Raw genomic sequence first — 18,193 nt, 5'->3', positions numbered from 1 at the left:
GACCTGAAATTTCATTTAGACACATGGCATTGTAAAATATAATATCAAAATAAAACAGGAAATGGGAAACTAAATATGGAACCATGACAACGTATATCAGCAGAATGGCAGGTTTTCAGGCTCTCTTTGAAGTAAAATGTGTTTTCACCATGCAGCGCCGGCTCAACTCAACAAAAGCATTGGTATCTGGTTCATTTCTGGCTGGGGGTGTTTTACTTAATTAGACGACAGAACCACCTCATCATCTCATGTCATATTTTTGGTACAAATCCTTTCTCTTATACCAATTTTCACAAAATTATACACCATGGTTTATGAATAACTGCCAGAAATTCTTATCTGCAATAGAATGGGAATTGACAGCAAATCAAAGATGCATCTGTGTTTTCAAATCGTCTCCAAAGCTGAAGGAATTCTTACAAGATACATCCTTCCGCTCAGTTTCATAGTAATCAATAAGGTAGCTTATGTAAAAGTCTTATTTTGGAGAGTTCAAAATTCAAATGGATTCTTTTGATATACGTAATTTTACTAAGTTTCATCAACCACCAGACATTACCTCCCTAATAAAATTATAAATAGACATGAATGTCAGGTTAAAATACGCCACAGGGCAGAAAATTTGCAGTTCCTCAATTTGAATCAGTATATATAAATATCGTGAAGTTTTGGGAGGGTTTTCAACACAGAGCACTGCTGAGGGGCCCATGAGCAAGGCACCATCTTCTTATAAGTTGTTTATTGGGGTGCACCAAGAAAAAGCTGCCCGCCGCTCTACCTCTCACTATATATCTGCATGCTTACAGGCCCCTTATAAATAAATAACTAAATAAATATGAATTTACTATCCAGTTAGCAGCTGTCAGATTAGTGCCTGATCTAAAGGCTCCCAAATTTACTGCAGTAATCTTTAGCTACCAAAAAATATATAAAAATACCTGAAGCCATTAAAATGAGTTCAAATAAAATCCAAACTAATGCAAAGTGACTGGCATATCCTCACACACTCTGTCAAATGTATTTATCCTCCAGTCAAAGTTCATTTATTCATTCATTCATTCATTTCTGTAATCACTTATCCTGTGCAGGTTTATGGGGGGGGGGGAGACAGCTTTTATTAGTCTCCTAGAACTCGTGTAGAATCATCATTATTCACGTTTATAATGACAGGAAGAGGGTCGTTTAAATAGAAAATGCTGTTATTACCATGTCTGATACATCCACATGCTGTATAACACGTGAGTACACATCATAGGAAAGGGAGATGCACGCATTCACTCTGTTCTGGCTCTTAATCACTCAATTTCTTTCAGAATGAATAGAAATATCTATCTCTCTATCCATCCATCCAACCATCTGTAGACTTTTAAAATTATTTCAAGAGATCTGATCGTCTGATTTTGCATGAAAGGTGTAACCTATTCAAATCTGAATTGGCATTAGCTTGTCCATATTATCTTTTGAATATGGAGTGATTCCAGCATGGTCCTTTTTTTTCCCATACTCCACAAGGAGAGGCAGTAAGGCGTCTGTTTAATGCTGCTGGTCCTCCACAAGCTGGCATGAACCAGAATGCCACAGGAGAGTTTGCACTAGATCTCACACCCTGGTGAACCTCACGTGGTGGATAAGGATCTGTTGGCATCTGTGGCCGGTTTGACAGGTGCACAGCTTCAGAGCAATTCATCCTGTCTTCTCTCCACCTGTGGTTACTTCACGCTGAAGTAAATATCCAAGCAGCACTTCGGTCACACGGATAATTAATATTGCAGGAGAAGACAGGAGGGGAGGAGGGGGGGGGCTGTGAAGATACGAAAGGAAATCTTCAAAAAGAGTGAAGCCAACAGCAAAAGCCCTCTGACGGTGAGTCAATATATTTGTGAATTATTTACCAACCGTGGATGAAACTGACTGTGTGGGAAAAGACAAGGGTCACTCCTAGCAGAAAGGGAGAATCATCACGGGCAATGTAGTGTGAAAACACAATCCTAGTAACACCTGGTTTAAAAAGGATGCTTTGGTATAACTAGTGACACCTGATCGGCCTTAAAAGTCAAAACTATTAAAAGAGTGATTCAATGGATAAAACGCTTAAACCTGATATTACAATTAATGACAAAGTTAGTGGATTTTGTGTCACTTATAGTCAACCACTCAGCTATAACAGTTTTCAGAGAGCCCTGACAACAGTTATAGTTTGTTGCTCATCCCAACGTTTCACTTTTATTACAAGGCAGACAGGAAAGAAGGCTACTGGGTTGAAAACAAGCTCCCAGTTTGGAAACGTAGACCTGGAAAAATCAAACAAATATCACCCCTAACAGTAACCAAATGTGACGCTCCTGCAGATTCTCCTTTTCTGGACGGAAGCCACAAAAACCCACACACACCCCACACACACACACACACACACACAGGACAGCATACAGTAGGAAACACTGGTGCAGAAGGAACTCAAAGAGCTTGTTGTTGTGAAAATGATTCAAAGCTAAGAGAATCTTCTGTGTGCTTCGACATGAGGAAAGTGTTGCCCCGAGGAAAAAAGAACTCGCAGGCATCAGGCACACGCATGCAACTCCAACCTGATGCGTTGAAGCCATTAACATACGTGCTTACCGATGTAACTGCACTTACTCATAAGTTAATCATGCATGTTGTCACGGATGCAAACATACAGTAGTCATGTGCACACACACCACATGCTACACTTCACAATGTTCCAATGACAAACAGAGACTTTTGAGAAATCACTGGACGCCATGTTGTCACCACAGATAAATCGCATAATACATCTACTTCTCTAAGCATGTGTGTGTGTGTGCGCGTGTGTCTGTGTGTGTGTAAAACTTTAAATAGGTACACCATTTTACAGTCTGACAGAAAGTAAAAATATGTGTTGTGGTTTTGCTCAAACATGTGGATCATTAATCAACAACAAAACCTCTGACAAACAAAAGTTAAAGTTCTTCGTGCCTCCGTGATTATCCGGGGTGTTGTCCAGATGGGACAGACTCCAGCAGAACCCGCGGAGGATAGGCAGCTGTAGATGACGGCAGTTGCCTACAAGAAAACAGATGGATGGATGGATGGATGGATGGATGGATGGATGGATGGATGGAAGTACTGTACTCCACTTCTTTAGGATTTTTGTTCATTTCAGTTTCACTGAAACTTGTTTTGTTCTTGTCTGACACAAAGTTTCTCAAGTGATGGAGTATTTTGACGTATTAGTCACAACCCCATCCCGCAGTTATGTCTGCTGCTTTATGAAAAATGCATGCTGCCATTTAGGGAAATGAATAATTCTGTCTTCAATGTGTTTTCCCCTCCTTCTGTCATTCCTCCATTCATATGTTTGATTTTCACTCATATAAGTTCAAAGATTAAATACTAATACATTTTAAATGTTTCCTGCCCGCAACCCACAAGGCCCTGCAGTCACTCAAAGATGACTACACATCTGTTGGGGTTGGAGTAAAAGCAAAGTAACAGGAAAATAAAACGTTACTTATAAAATAGGTGGTTCATTCACATGCTGCTCAGATCATGTTTGCTGAGTAGTGTAGGCTCCATATAGAGGATAAGTGGTCACCAAAAAAGAATGAAACAGTACATGAACAAAGCAAAAAAAGTATTTTCAGTGTATAAATTAAAATTATTTTGTCAAGCATTTATTTTCATCCATATTTCAGACTCTAACGCAACAAAGTCTGCAAGTTGTAAAACTACAAGTCACTCACTCAAGAACACTTTTTTCACATTATTCCAACAAACTTTCTTGTTATCACCTCACAGCAAGAAGGTTCGGGGTTTGAATCCTTCTCTGTTGAGTTTGTAGGTTTTCCCCATGTCCCCATGTAGGCTCCAGCAACCCCCATGTGTCCATAAGTCAAAGGAGTAACTGTAGCTGAGACAATTACAGTGGTCTCATCTACAAGAAAATGAATGCGTAATTATAATCTCATTTTTATTTTGCTATCAATAAGGTTGTCATCTGCTGTTCACCCAAACTATCTTCATTGACCTTAGAAACTCTGTGCAGTATTTATAAATGTCTAATTTGTGATATGTTGTAAAATGGAGTACTATTGCACAATGTATTAAACTGCATTTTACAGATTTCAATTGGGAAGCACATCGCCATCTGTGATGAGGAATAATTAATATGACTGAGACAATTGGAGCAAGATTTTAAAGGCCCTTTTAATTTAGATATTTTTATCCTCTTATATTTTATAAACTGCACAATACTATTTACCTAGTGTTAATGGAGTGTGTTGGCCCTCTGCTTGAATCACATTGCTGTGCTTTTTTTCTGCAGGGCTGAAGCCCAACAGGATCTTAATCAGTACCAGGGGACACACAAACCTGGCAGAAGTCTCCTCTTTACCTCGCATGCCTTTGTGTTTTGGCTTTGGTTTCCTTTCCCTTGTTTTTATAGCACAGCATTCATGCAGCATGCTTTTACTCATCCGTAGCACTCACTACTGATTTATGGGGGGGTTTTTTCCCCAATCCCATCTGTTGATTTTGCTTATTTTTTCTGTTTTTGTTAAAAATGTATTATATTATTTAGTTTACCATCAATGCTTTGTTGCTTTCTAAAAGTCAAGCTGTAAAAATTGTCCAGTCTTTATCTGCAAACCTGCACAAAAACTGTCTAAAATGAAAAAAAAATGCACTCATATGATGGTTGCACAGCATTTGATTGTTGATGCTTTGCTGAATGTGAATGCAATACACAAAGCCAATATAGTTGCACTTTTATTCAAGAAAGATAAATTCTGCTATTGACAAACTGTAGAAAGCATTGCAATCTTACTACGTTGTCTTCATCTGTCTGCTCATGTGTGTGGTTTTCGTTGTCGTGTTATTGTTGAATGAATGACTAAACATGTTGACGTTGGCATGTTTCGGTAATTAAAGTGGTCTTAAATACAATTGTTAGTCCTCATTGTAACCATCTTTCTAAGTTGACAATATCTGCACACAAAGAAATATGTTACTCGACTCTTTACATGCACACACAGACACGCAATATATCTGTCATTATAATTAACTAGAGACAGGGGCTTTATCTGGTTGCAGCAATGTTAAACATAGCACAAAAAGCTAACACACATGTACCTAACACCCTGCCAGTCATTTGTCTCATGAAGTCTTGCACGGTTGCCTTGACAACTTTCATGGATAACGACACGAGAGTGAGGAGGAGGAGAATGAAGAGCGACATTGACGTGAAAAATGAGAGACAGAGCTGGACAAAAAACACACTGTCTCATCAATCATACGGAACACGCCAATGTCTTCAGTATCAACTATATATTGTTTTACCTTACTTTCTGTAACAAGTCATGGAATGTTATTTTTGAATTTATGGCAAAGTTCTGGTTCGCACATAAAATATTCAAGTGTACTTAAATATTCTGTAGCCCTGTTTGTTTTAAATTCCAAGATTTCTAATCAAATTTTAACTAACATGAAATTTATCATTACAGTTCCCTTCATAATAAATTGTCATAGCTAAGGTGATCATTTAGTTTTCTACAAAAGAAATGTTCCTCACATATTTTATCACCAAATACCCACAGAACCAATAACCTCTAGCTTCACATTGCATTTAGTGCAACTCAACTGCAACTCAGGGAACATGTAATATTTTTAAACAAGCAATTTTAATCACAGTAAATTCCCAAATTCTATATCTCAGCCCATCGCCCCCCCTGGAGCGTAGGCCATTGACAACAGTCCGCCAGAGTGCTCTGCCCTGTGCCACTCTGTATTCTATGAGTTGACCTAAAACTCTGTAACGGACAGAACACAACAGAAATCTATAACCTGACACAAAAGATATGAATATTTAGCACATCACTTTATCAAAGTAAACTTTCAGTGGAATGTTAGTTTTTAAGACAGTCTAGCCCTAAGCCCTCTTATGGCCAATACTAAATAATAATGTCCGTGACCTTTTCTGTTATAAAACAGACGTGGTTTGAAAGACAGATTTATTCATTCTGCCAATATTCCTTTCAAAAGAGGACACAAACATTCTCTGATGGAAAAATAAGTGTTTACATGAACACATGTCTGAAAATTTGACCCCTCATTTCTGGTAAGGGTCAATCTTGAATGTACTCATGTCCATCAACAGTAGAGAAGTGATCTGCTTGTCACTCCAGTTTGCATATTTCACATTATGACTTTTTTTTTTTCTCGTGTGTTTAAAGAAAGAAGTAGAGAGAAAAATATAGAAGTGGGATTGATTCAGTGGTTTTCTATGCTGTTGTTTGTTTGTTTGTTTGTTTGTTTGTTTGTTTGGGTTTTTTGTTTTTGCAGACCACAGCATGAATCAGCAAGTTGTTAATTAATAGGACTGCCTTCTCTTACAGTTATTATTGTCTTCTGCTCGACCTAACAGAACTCTATTCTCTTTTGTTCTGCTTTGGTAACTAGCAACCTTGCTGACACACATAAATTGCTTTGGTAATACAGAGAGAAGTATAAAGATGTGGTTATACGCATACTGTACACAACATCAAACTTGAACTCAAGCACACACACAAACACAAGAATGAACTCACAAGTCACACACTCCATTAGTCTGGTTTTCTTTAGCGTGCAAGAACAGATTGATGACTTCATTTAATTCTGTTTTAGGAAGCAATTATAACTAAACATACACACTCAATCTTGCGAAAACGGTCTCCAATTCCATTGCATTTACTGAAATCATCACAGATGAAATGATTCGTGAATTCATGAATTCATCAATCCACGCAATCAATCAGCAAATATTTTGATTCTATGAGTCACTGTGTTCAAGTTGTTTCTTATTTGCATTGACTTTTGTTTTTTAATTCAATGCTTCATAATGCACCTCACAATTCAAGGGGGGGGGGGTCAGGTCTGTCAGGTGAGTCTATTTCCTCTTCGTTCATTCTAAAGACATGCTATTGTGACACGTCTCTGACAAAAATGTCAGCTGCATGGCAGCAGATGTTGCTCTTCAACATGTGGGTACCTCTTGGCATTAATGGAACCTCCGCAGATGAGGAAGATGAAATTAATCATGCCATTGGCACTAATCCTCCCCCCATACATCACAGATTCCTGTTTTTGTATGTGAAACAAATTCCTGGCTCCATCCATCTGTCCAAATCCATACTACAGTGTTAAATTGAGTTCCATTTTCATCCAAGCCTCATTCTTCTGCTGTGGAAATCACGCCAGTGTGTTTTACATAATCCTGTTGTGTGCCAATATAAGGAAGTTGGTCTACCTTCCACTATCAAACTAGCATTTAAAACCACATAAAGGTCATCCCAAAAAGTTGAATGGTGGTAAAAGACAGGTACATTTTATGTGATGTAAATATCAGGAAAACCACATACTCCAGTCAGTAATGCTCTGGAAAAGACGACAAAGCCAGAGCAGTTAAAGAGCAGCAATAAGAGGAAGTGAAGGACAAGAATGACGACAACTGAATACTTCAAGGACAATGTCAATGTTGGGGGTTTTTTCTGTTTTGGGTTTCTTGGGGGGTTTGGGGTGCAAAATCAGTGTCCACAAAGAATCTTGTTAGGCAGAGCATCATATGAAGGATCACTGAAGGCACATCTGTCAAACTCAAGGCCCGGGGGCCAAAGGTGGCCCGTCCCGTCATTGTATGTGGCCCGCGAGAGCATGAAAGGTTAGTGTCCAAAAATGAACAGGTCAAAAGTGTGCTTTGACCTGAAACTAGATTTCCCACAATGCAGTAAATAAGCCCATTTTAACAAAAATGTTTTGAGCAAAGTTAATGTCCTAACTTGTGTTTTATGTTAGTTTTCTTTATTCAGTTTGATAGTTTGATGCTTGATTGATGGATTGTGGGGGGGGGGTCATTACCTGACAAATTAAAAGAATTTATGTTATAACAGAGCAACAAGCAAACAGTCATACATTTACCCAAATCGCCCCTCTTTACTTGACCTGAACCTTTCGAGGATGACCCTGCCATTATTGAACTATTACAGCTTTTCTAAATTGGTTAAAAACATCCAGGGATCAATTATTGAACTGGCAGCAGATTGGTCATCAACTATGAAAGACTGAATTCAAATAAGATAACTACTTTATGTTGTGACAACAGACAGGAAGTGCATGAATGCCCATGATTTTATTCAATAATATTTTTATCACTGAGCACAATAGAAGGGGGAAAAAAACTTCAGAAAATAGGTCTGTAAAAATAACTAATGTAGTTTGAGCAATATGTAACATTTACTCGTTTTTATTTCACTGTGCTATGTTCAATTACACACATCAGCTGTTTAGTCTTATGCAGTACAGTATGTTTTATACTCAAAGAGCCCACATTTCACTTCTTGTACTTAACTGCTGAAAGTTCCATTAAGCCTGAGACAGAACTCTGGTAAGCCAAAGCCAGGTTTGAAACGAAACATAGAATATTTAAAAGGAAAATTAAATGTATTAAAAATGAATAAAACCTAGTTTGGTTTAGCTTCACTAAAAGCAAAAGAAAGCAACCAAAACCTACGCATAAATAAACAGATTTCACTCATTAATAGAGAGAAATGAGGATATCTTGGCGATGTAGGCGTAAGAATATTATTTGAAATAACATTTAAAAAAAATAATAAAATAAAGTATCTTGATGCCAGGCAGCATGAGGCGCAAAAGAAACGAGCACATTAAAATTAAATCTTGGCAGAATCTGCATCCAGATAAAAGCATTTTAGCAAATATAGTGTGCTTTTTCTGTAAAAAAAAAACCACAGACACACACACACACGCACACACACCATGCTCCATTGTCTGGCGAGGGAGTTAGACCCATTAGTGAGTTCATCGTTGCTCCCACCTGTCAAAACATCATTCTGTGACCTTTTTGTACCACAGAACCGACTAGAATATGAATGTGGAATTGAAACTCATTAATTCTCAATGTATAAAACGTCTGCTCAAATTCTCTATCAGACTGGGCTCTTCAAATTCAAACAGCTTGGAGTTTAATCAGTAACAAGTTGCTACATCAGTGTTGTGGATCATTGTCAAGAACAGCAGAAAGACCTCACACACTTCAGCAGAGGTAGATGTTCCGAGGGGACGTCCAAAGGCTACTGCTGGAGAGTCAACCAGGATGCTTTCACCTGATTTTAAAATCTGGAGTGTGAACTAGCAGTGGGAGTTGCCGGTTCACCTGCTGAGGCCCTTTTATAAGCTGCTCATTGGGCACACCAAGTCGCTGCCTGGGACTCTACCTCCCCATCACTTGCATGCCTACAGGCCCTTTGTTTGCGTGAGTTACGGTTCTGTACTTACATACAGTACAGATATAGATACACGCGTGTGACTAGTGTGGTAGAGTGGTGGTGGATTTATTTGCTCTGGACGCAGTTCTTTCAATCACATCTCCCTAAAGAGTTTAATCACCCAAGGATCTGTGTTGGAATAATTAGCTCATATTCATATTCTGAAATAAACAGTAATCTTTACTTCGGTCACTTGTTTCTCATGACTGAAATGCAGATGGTTGACAAATTAAAATGAAATCCCTGAATGATGGAATGGAAAAACCCGACAAATACAGATGTTTCCACAGATGTTGGTACTGTTAAGCATTTAGAACTCATCCATGTCTCTTTTTAAGAAATGCAAAGCATGCCCACTTTGTCTATCAACATGGTGAAAAGAAAAGATGTTTGGCGTTGAAAAAAGGTGTATTGCTGGAGAAAAAATCGATCTGAACAGTAGATTTGGGTTTGTGTTCAACAGCTCACATTTAATGAGCACAATGCTCAACCATTAGTGTGTCAAGGGCTCACGCAGGTGACTGAGAATGTCAATACAGGGCGTGATCAGACTACCTCAGCAACAACAGCTCTTCATCAAGTATATGAACCCTCATTACAAAGAACAATGCCCATTGGAGGGGTGAGCAGAGCTGCAACTACAGGTAATACTGGACAACAGTGATGAGTCACCATATGTTTGACAAGTGGGCAAGTGCATCCATTGTGCATCCCAAGAGAACAACATAGCCCTGAATGCTTAATTGCTGTGTGAGAGTATGATGTGTCGCTCTCAAATACCATCCACTCTTCTGCGACCTGATTGATTTGAGACCTACTAAAGCTGCATAAAATCCAATTAATGTAATAATTCTGAAGGCAGAGAGAAAAATACTAAAACAAATGACAAGTGTGTGATAGTGATTTTTAGATGCTGGTATTTGTGTGCGTTTCAAGAATTTAAATCTGTCCTTCAGGTTGTGTATGAGCAGAAATTTGTACACACATATTCACAATTAACTTGCACATGTTCTACCAAAGGTGCTATTAACTATGCAAACCCACAGAGTGGGTTTATCATTTCAATAGCACTCTCTAAATTAATAGCGGTGTTAACACAGATTAATCTCTTGGCAGCAAGTCTGCTGTACAACACAGAAGTATGAAAATATAATCAATTACTTTCACATACTTCTGTTTTATAAAGATAACATGAACTCTTTTCCTCAAACTTAATCTTAATCTTGGTTTTCACATGTTTTACCATATATCTCTCTATTTCTCAGCACCTTACCACCTGTTTATCTCACCAACAAATCAGATCTGTTTAGTTTATGGAATTTTGTATAAGGAACAAGAGAATAACATGTGTACATCAGTGAAGATAAAGTGGAAGAGGTTGGCATTTTTAGATTCCAGAGAATGAACATCACAGAGAAATTCCCTTTTCTTTTCTTTTTTGTCTGAGAGCAATGTAAAGCAATTTATTCCATTAATCTGTTCCCCTGCTATACCCCTCAGAAAAAATTTTATTTTTGAGAAAAAAACAACAAAAAAACAACAACGATGCTCTGCTGTTATGTCCCACATTGATTGTGAATGACAGTTTTGTAGCTACAGGTTTGGCATGGCATCCATCTGTTTTCGTTTGTTTGTTTGTTTGTTTTGTTTTTTGGAGAGTTGGGCAAGGCTAATATCATCCGATAACCCAATCATACAGCATGGCAGCAACCATTCAGTAACAAGGTAGCCACACCCTAAGGCATGCCCTACTTTACCCTGTGTTTTGCTCTAAATGAGACCATAAATTACCAAAAGAACACAGCTTCATATTGCAGAAAACTTAAAACAAAGGATTTTTATCATGAGCTCACTGAGGTGATAAATATTTTTTAAAATGTCATTTGATTTTTGTCATGGAAGTTGTAGGATTAATTCCTGCTGGCCATGAGACGGGAGGAGGATTTAAAGCCATTATTTACCAACTTTGCTGTTCAGATTTTGAAGCTGTGCCCATATTTTATACAGTAACTGGGCATGTCATGAGCGTTGTTTTTCCTACTATTTCCTGAATAAATAGCACAGCAGTTAAACTCATCCTCTTGTCTGTTATTCTTGAGTATATTTCTATCCTGCTCTTCCAAACCTAGACCGTGGTCCTAGCTGCAGTATAAGTACGTGTCTACAGTGCTACACTTAACTAGATTTTCTTAGTTTCTTTGTTTCAAGTTGGTTCCTTTTGTTATCTCAATAAAGTAATGCCTTCTTTTTTTCTTTTTTTTGCAGTGTGGTTTGTCTTCAGTGTCATAAATTTCTCTCATATTAGCTGGGTTCAGGGATCATGAAACATATTTGGGGTCATAGCAGAAGTGATGAGTTCTTGAAAGTATTTAAAGTTTGTTTAAGAGACCATTTTTAAGTGAATAATTCTGAAAAATATTCATAGCTGGTTAAACTGAAGTTGAGATACAAATGAAGGCTATAATCGGCAAAATTGATTCTCTTATAGCCATCTAGCCTTGACTTTACTGTTGAATTTCTCTCTCACTGCTGTATGTCATTTTCTGCTACCGCAGGCACCTATTTTTAGTCGATAAGTGTCATGTTTATGAGAGAGAGAGGAATGGGGAATTTAAGGAATTGGACCCAGAAGTGGAGCCAATGGTGTTTATGATTTTAATTAACACATTATTCATCACATTAGAGATGAATAAAGTTAATTCACCATGATCCTCTCCTCCTGAAAGTTGGAAACCTATCTATCTATCTATCTATCTATCTATCTATCTATCTATCTATCTATCTATCTATCTATCTATCTATCTATCTATCTATCTAAAGTTGGAAGAAGAGTAAATGAGATCTTGAAATGGAAAGGATGCAATGAAACAAAACAGAAAAGGGAAATACAACCAAGACTGGTTTACTGGTTTACTGATTTCAAGCTAACAGGTCTTATTTGTAGCTTGAGCACATTTACATTCTCCACACAGACACACACTAACACACAATAGTTCTCTCAAACTGGGAGAAATTAAGTGAAGCTGTTTCCACCCCAAGGCGTCAATTTTTTTCTCATAAGGAACATCAATTCACACATTACAGGACAGAGGGGGGATATGACTTTGTGTGTGTGTGTGTGTGTGTGTGTGTGTGTGTGTGTGTGTGTGTGTGTGTGTGTGTGTGTGTGTGTGTGTGTGTGTGTGTGTGTGTGTGTGTGTGTGTGTGTGTGTGTGTGTGTGTGTGTGTGTGTGTGTGTGTTACTATTTCGTTATGCTGACTATAATTGTCCTTGTCTCATAAGCCGATCATTGACTCTATGCTCCGCTTACATTTTGTAAGTTTTGTAAGTTTCACCTAGGTATTTAAAAGACTGGAGGGCCAATGGCACAAAAAAAGTCAATCATTAACCTATAGCCTAGGAGGTTCTGGTGCCATGTGCACTTGTGGACATCCCTGTGCTTGAACAAGATATTTGTTATGGACAGACAGTAATACCTTTCTCCAAATCTCGCTGTCACTGCCCATGTGAAAATAGAGTCACCAGTTGGAGCACTTTCCATGACCTCTCCCAGAAAATTCAAGAAGAAAGCAAAAAAAAAGATGAAGAAGACAATTAACTCGTTGGCTGTGAGTGCTTTGAAGCGAATTATCTCCTTCAGTGGACTTTCTCTGATACTGAGGATCTGTCTGTTTTATCCATTCTTGACAGCAAGGCACTTCACTCAGAGCGACAGTGTTCACTTGTAGGTGAGCTCTGACATACACAAACTTTGTTGCATCATAAGCTGCCACTTCTCCATCTTGGTCTGATTTGTCATTCTCTGTTCTGTAACTTGATCAGTCCCCATTATGCTAAATTCTATGATTAGAAGCCTGATTTTCTCTGACCAGCTCCACCAGACTATCCCCAAACCTACCTTGTTGAAAAACATAACTGACATCTGTAAACGTCAATGGCTGCCGGTGAGTTAATCCCTCAGTGAGAAATGTTGTTAGACATATTTTGGCACAAATGGTTGCGCACAACTATACAGCAAAAAGAGTCTGTAAAGGTGCAATTAAGTGCGAGAGATGTTGGAGTGTAGGGCCTGTGCCTTGCTCAAGGACACCTGGACAGTGCTCAGGAAGAGAACTCAAACCTCAATAGCTACCAGCTCACACTCCATACTTTGGTCCACGCTAGTCTTCTACCAGATAGCCTCTGATCCCCTAGCCAAGTCCTTGTGGAGATGCTGCCACTTGGTTGCTGTGCACTGCCTTTCATCCTTTGGCCAATAGGCTGATACACCTGTAACCAAAGGTAAAGGGATGTGACCCTCATGTTCATGGGAGTAAACTGTAACATATGGCAGATAAACTGTGGAACAAAGAGCAAGACCATTTCAGCCGTAAACCGGAATGGTATTGCTGGACATTTTGAATGCAATTGCTGCACATTTTACATGTCAAGCCCAGTTTCCGTACACTCACTTTTCTCCAGACGAGGCAGGACTCGTGGGCCTCGTCTGAACAGGGCAAAGGCACCAGTGAGGCCTTTCCCCGGCACTCCAACGCAAATTACGCATGGATTGGTCTGCATGGAGGAAGTGGTGGACATTTTTCCTTTGACATGTGGATCAGGGGAGAGCGCGAACGCAGTCCCCCACTACCAGAAATTATGCAGTCGAGATTCCCACATTTGGGGAATTCGCAGGAGTCAGCACAGCCGCAGTGCAATGGCTTAGCCTCGCCCTGGGAGAACCACCTTGCTGATCATGGTATCTCCCCTGCCAGGTAAGTATGAGCTTGAGCTGTCTGAGGCAGCGTGCTGCTTCCCAGACGCACACCCCTGGATCGTGGTGCACGCTTGAAGTGTTGGAGAGTAAAGAATATAACACACACCAGACACTCGTGCAATTGATCAATTGCGCGGCTCAACACTGTTTTGGACGTGTGGGCAACAAGTACTATCCCTGTGGTTTACGTGTCTACTGGTTTATTTCTCCATTCCACAAATGAAGTTTCCAATGATAGCTAGTTTGGAAGCGCTTCCTGTGTCCAAGAGACAGAGAAAAGAGCTCATCAATCACTCCAATATCAAACAACCACGGGGGCTGTGCGAGCACCGATATCTTGACAGGTTTCCTTTCACGAGCACAACGCAAGCTCAGCAAGAGCGTGGTGCAATCGCTGCACATTTTACATGTCAAGCCCACTCTCCGTACACTCCCCCTTTTCTCCAGCGAGCCAGACCGGGCAGGACTCGTGGGCCTCGTCTGAACAGGGCAAAGGCACCAGTGAGGCCTTTCCCCGGCACTCCAACGCAAATTACGCATGGATTGGTCTGCATGGAGGAAGTGGTGGACATTTTTCCTTTGACATGTGGATCAGGGGAGAGCGCGAACGCAGTCCCCCACTACCAGAAATTATGCAGTCGAGATTCCCACATTTGGGGAATTCGCAGGAGTCAGCACAGCCGCAGTGCAATGGCTTAGCCTCGCCCTGGGAGAACCACCTTGCTGATCATGGTATCTCCCCTGCCAGGTAAGTATGAGCTTGAGCTGTCTGAGGCAGCGTGCTGCTTCCCAGACGCACACCCCTGGATCGTGGTGCACGCTTGAAGTGTTGGAGAGTAAAGAATATAACACACACCAGACACTCGTGCAATTGATCAATTGCGCGGCTCAACACTGTTTTGGACGTGTGGGCAACAAGTACTATCCCTGTGGTTTACGTGTCTACTGGTTTATTTCTCCATTCCACAAATGAAGTTTCCAATGATAGCTAGTTTGGAAGCGCTTCCTGTGTCCAAGAGACAGAGAAAAGAGCTCATCAATCACTCCAATATCAAACAACCACGGGGGCTGTGCGAGCACCGATATCTGGACAGGTTTCCTTTCACGAGCACAACGCAAGCTCAGCAAGAGCGTGGTGCAATCGCTGCACATTTTACATGTCAAGCCCACTCTCCGTACAGTCCCCCTTTTCTCCAGCGAGCCAGGCCGGGCAGGACTCGTGGGCCTCGTCTGAACAGGGCAAAGGCACCAGTGAGGCCTTTCCCCGGCACTCCAACGCAAATTACACATGGATTGGTCTGCATGGAGGAAGTGGTGGACATTTTTCCTTTGACATGTGGATCAGGGGAGAGCGCGAACGCAGTCCCCCACTACCAGAAATTATGCAGTCGAGATTCCCACATTTGGGGAATTCGCAGGAGTCAGCACAGCCGCAGTGCAATGGCTTAGCCTCGCCTTGGGAGAACCACCTTGCTGATCATGGTATCTCCCCTGCCAGGTAAGTATGAGCTTGAGCTGTCTGAGGCAGCGTCCTTCTTCCCAGACGCACACCCCTGGATCGTGGTGCACGCTTGAAGTGTTGGAGAGTAAAGAATATAACACACACCAGACACTCGTGCAATTGATCAATTGCGCGGCTCAACACTGTTTTGGACGTGTGGGCAACAAGTACTATCCCTGTGGTTTACGTGTCTACTGGTTTATTTCTCCATTCCACAAATGAAGTTTCCAATGATAGCTAGTTTGGAAGCGCTTCCTGTGTCCAAGAGACAGAGAAAAGAGCTCATCAATCACTCCAATATCAAACAACCACGGGGGCTGTGCGAGCACCGATATCTGGACAGGTTTCCTTTCACGAGCACAACGCAAGCTCAGCAAGAGCGTGGTGCAATCGCTGCACATTTTACATGTCAAGCCCACTCTCCGTACACTCCCCCTTTTCTCCAGCGAGCCAGGCCGGGCAGGACTCGTGGGCCTCGTCTGAACAGGGCAAAGGCACCAGTGAGGCCTTTCCCCGGCACTCCAACGCAAATTACACATGGATTGGTCTGCATGGAGGAAGTGGTGGACATTTTTCCTTTGACATGTGGATCAGGGGAGAGCGCGAACGCAGTCCCCCACTACCAGAAATTATGCAGTCGAGATTCCCACATTTGGGGAATTCGCAGGAGTCAGCACAGCCGCAGTGCAATGGCTTAGCCTCGCCCTGGGAGAACCACCTTGCTGATCATGGTATCTCCCCTGCCAGGTAAGTATGAGCTTGAGCTGTCTGAGGCAGCGTGCTGCTTCCCAGACGCACACCCCTGGATCGTGGTGCACGCTTGAAGTGTTGGAGAGTAAAGAATATAACACACACCAGACACTCGTGCAATTGATCAATTGCGCGGCTCAACACTGTTTTGGACGTGTGGGCAACAAGTACTATCCCTGTGGTTTACGTGTCTACTGGTTTATTTCTCCATTCCACAAATGAAGTTTCCAATGATAGCTAGTTTGGAAGCGCTTCCTGTGTCCAAGAGACAGAGAAAAGAGCTCATCAATCACTCCAATATCAAACAACCACGGGGGCTGTGCGAGCACCGATATCTTGACAGGTTTCCTTTCACGAGCACAACGCAAGCTCAGCAAGAGCGTGGTGCAATCGCTGCACATTTTACATGTCAAGCCCACTCTCCGTACACTCCCCCTTTTCTCCAGCGAGCCAGACCGGGCAGGACTCGTGGGCCTCGTCTGAACAGGGCAAAGGCACCAGTGAGGCCTTTCCCCGGCACTCCAACGCAAATTACGCATGGATTGGTCTGCATGGAGGAAGTGGTGGACATTTTTCCTTTGACATGTGGATCAGGGGAGAGCGCGAACGCAGTCCCCCACTACCAGAAATTATGCAGTCGAGATTCCCACATTTGGGGAATTCGCAGGAGTCAGCACAGCCGCAGTGCAATGGCTTAGCCTCGCCCTGGGAGAACCACCTTGCTGATCATGGTATCTCCCCTGCCAGGTAAGTATGAGCTTGAGCTGTCTGAGGCAGCGTGCTGCTTCCCAGACGCACACCCCTGGATCGTGGTGCACGCTTGAAGTGTTGGAGAGTAAAGAATATAACACACACCAGACACTCGTGCAATTGATCAATTGCGCGGCTCAACACTGTTTTGGACGTGTGGGCAACAAGTACTATCCCTGTGGTTTACGTGTCTACTGGTTTATTTCTCCATTCCACAAATGAAGTTTCCAATGATAGCTAGTTTGGAAGCGCTTCCTGTGTCCAAGAGACAGAGAAAAGAGCTCATCAATCACTCCAATATCAAACAACCACGGGGGCTGTGCGAGCACCGATATCTGGACAGGTTTCCTTTCACGAGCACAACGCAAGCTCAGCAAGAGCGTGGTGCAATCGCTGCACATTTTACATGTCAAGCCCACTCTCCGTACACTCCCCCTTTTCTCCAGCGAGCCAGGCCGGGCAGGACTCGTGGGCCTCGTCTGAACAGGGCAAAGGCACCAGTGAGGCCTTTTCCCGGCACTCCAACGCAAATTACACATGGATTGGTCTGCATGGAGGAAGTGGTGGACATTTTTCCTTTGACATGTGGATCAGGGGAGAGCGCGAACGCAGTCCCCCACTACCAGAAATTATGCAGTCGAGATTCCCACATTTGGGGAATTCGCAGGAGTCAGCACAGCCGCAGTGCAATGGCTTAGCCTCGCCCTGGGAGAACCACCTTGCTGATCATGGTATCTCCCCTGCCAGGTAAGTATGAACTTGAGCTGTCTGAGGCAGCGTGCTGCTTCCCAGACGCACACCCCTGGATCGTGGTGCACGCTTGAAGTGTTGGAGAGTAAAGAATATAACACACACCAGACACTCGTGCAATTGATCAATTGCGCGGCTCAACACTGTTTTGGACGTGTGGGCAACAAGTACTATCCCTGTGGTTTACGTGTCTACTGGTTTATTTCTCCATTCCACAAATGAAGTTTCCAATGATAGCTAGTTTGGAAGCGCTTCCTGTGTCCAAGAGACAGAGAAAAGAGCTCATCAATCACTCCAATATCAAACAACCACGGGGGCTGTGCGAGCACCGATATCTGGACAGGTTTCCTTTCACGAGCACAACGCAAGCT

The 18,193-nt window shown here is 41.8% G+C and overlaps 6 non-coding genes across 6 annotated transcripts; all 6 read right to left on the bottom strand.

The window, feature by feature from the left end:
* Nucleotides 1–13,913: 13,913 nt before the first annotated feature.
* LOC137611513 (U1 spliceosomal RNA) lies at nucleotides 13,914–14,077 on the bottom strand. The gene has a single exon (XR_011038656.1). It is a non-coding gene; the product is annotated as a U1 spliceosomal RNA (small nuclear RNA).
* Nucleotides 14,078–14,663: 586 nt separating this feature from the next.
* On the bottom strand, nucleotides 14,664–14,827 carry LOC137611512 (U1 spliceosomal RNA). Its single transcript, XR_011038655.1, has one exon. It is a non-coding gene; the product is annotated as a U1 spliceosomal RNA (small nuclear RNA).
* Nucleotides 14,828–15,413: 586 nt separating this feature from the next.
* Nucleotides 15,414–15,577, bottom strand: LOC137611558 (U1 spliceosomal RNA). Its single transcript, XR_011038700.1, has one exon. It is a non-coding gene; the product is annotated as a U1 spliceosomal RNA (small nuclear RNA).
* Nucleotides 15,578–16,163: 586 nt separating this feature from the next.
* LOC137611511 (U1 spliceosomal RNA) lies at nucleotides 16,164–16,327 on the bottom strand. The gene has a single exon (XR_011038654.1). It is a non-coding gene; the product is annotated as a U1 spliceosomal RNA (small nuclear RNA).
* A 586-nt stretch (nucleotides 16,328–16,913) lies between these two features.
* Nucleotides 16,914–17,077, bottom strand: LOC137611509 (U1 spliceosomal RNA). The gene has a single exon (XR_011038652.1). It is a non-coding gene; the product is annotated as a U1 spliceosomal RNA (small nuclear RNA).
* Nucleotides 17,078–17,663: 586 nt separating this feature from the next.
* LOC137611507 (U1 spliceosomal RNA) lies at nucleotides 17,664–17,827 on the bottom strand. Its single transcript, XR_011038651.1, has one exon. It is a non-coding gene; the product is annotated as a U1 spliceosomal RNA (small nuclear RNA).
* Between the last annotated feature and the right edge of the window lie 366 nt (nucleotides 17,828–18,193).

Source organism: Antennarius striatus, chromosome 17, assembly GCF_040054535.1.
Source record: "Antennarius striatus isolate MH-2024 chromosome 17, ASM4005453v1, whole genome shotgun sequence".
Classification (NCBI taxonomy): Eukaryota; Metazoa; Chordata; class Actinopteri; order Lophiiformes; family Antennariidae; genus Antennarius; species Antennarius striatus.
Note: the sequence above shows the minus strand (reverse complement) of the source record. Positions and strands in the feature narration are given on the sequence as shown.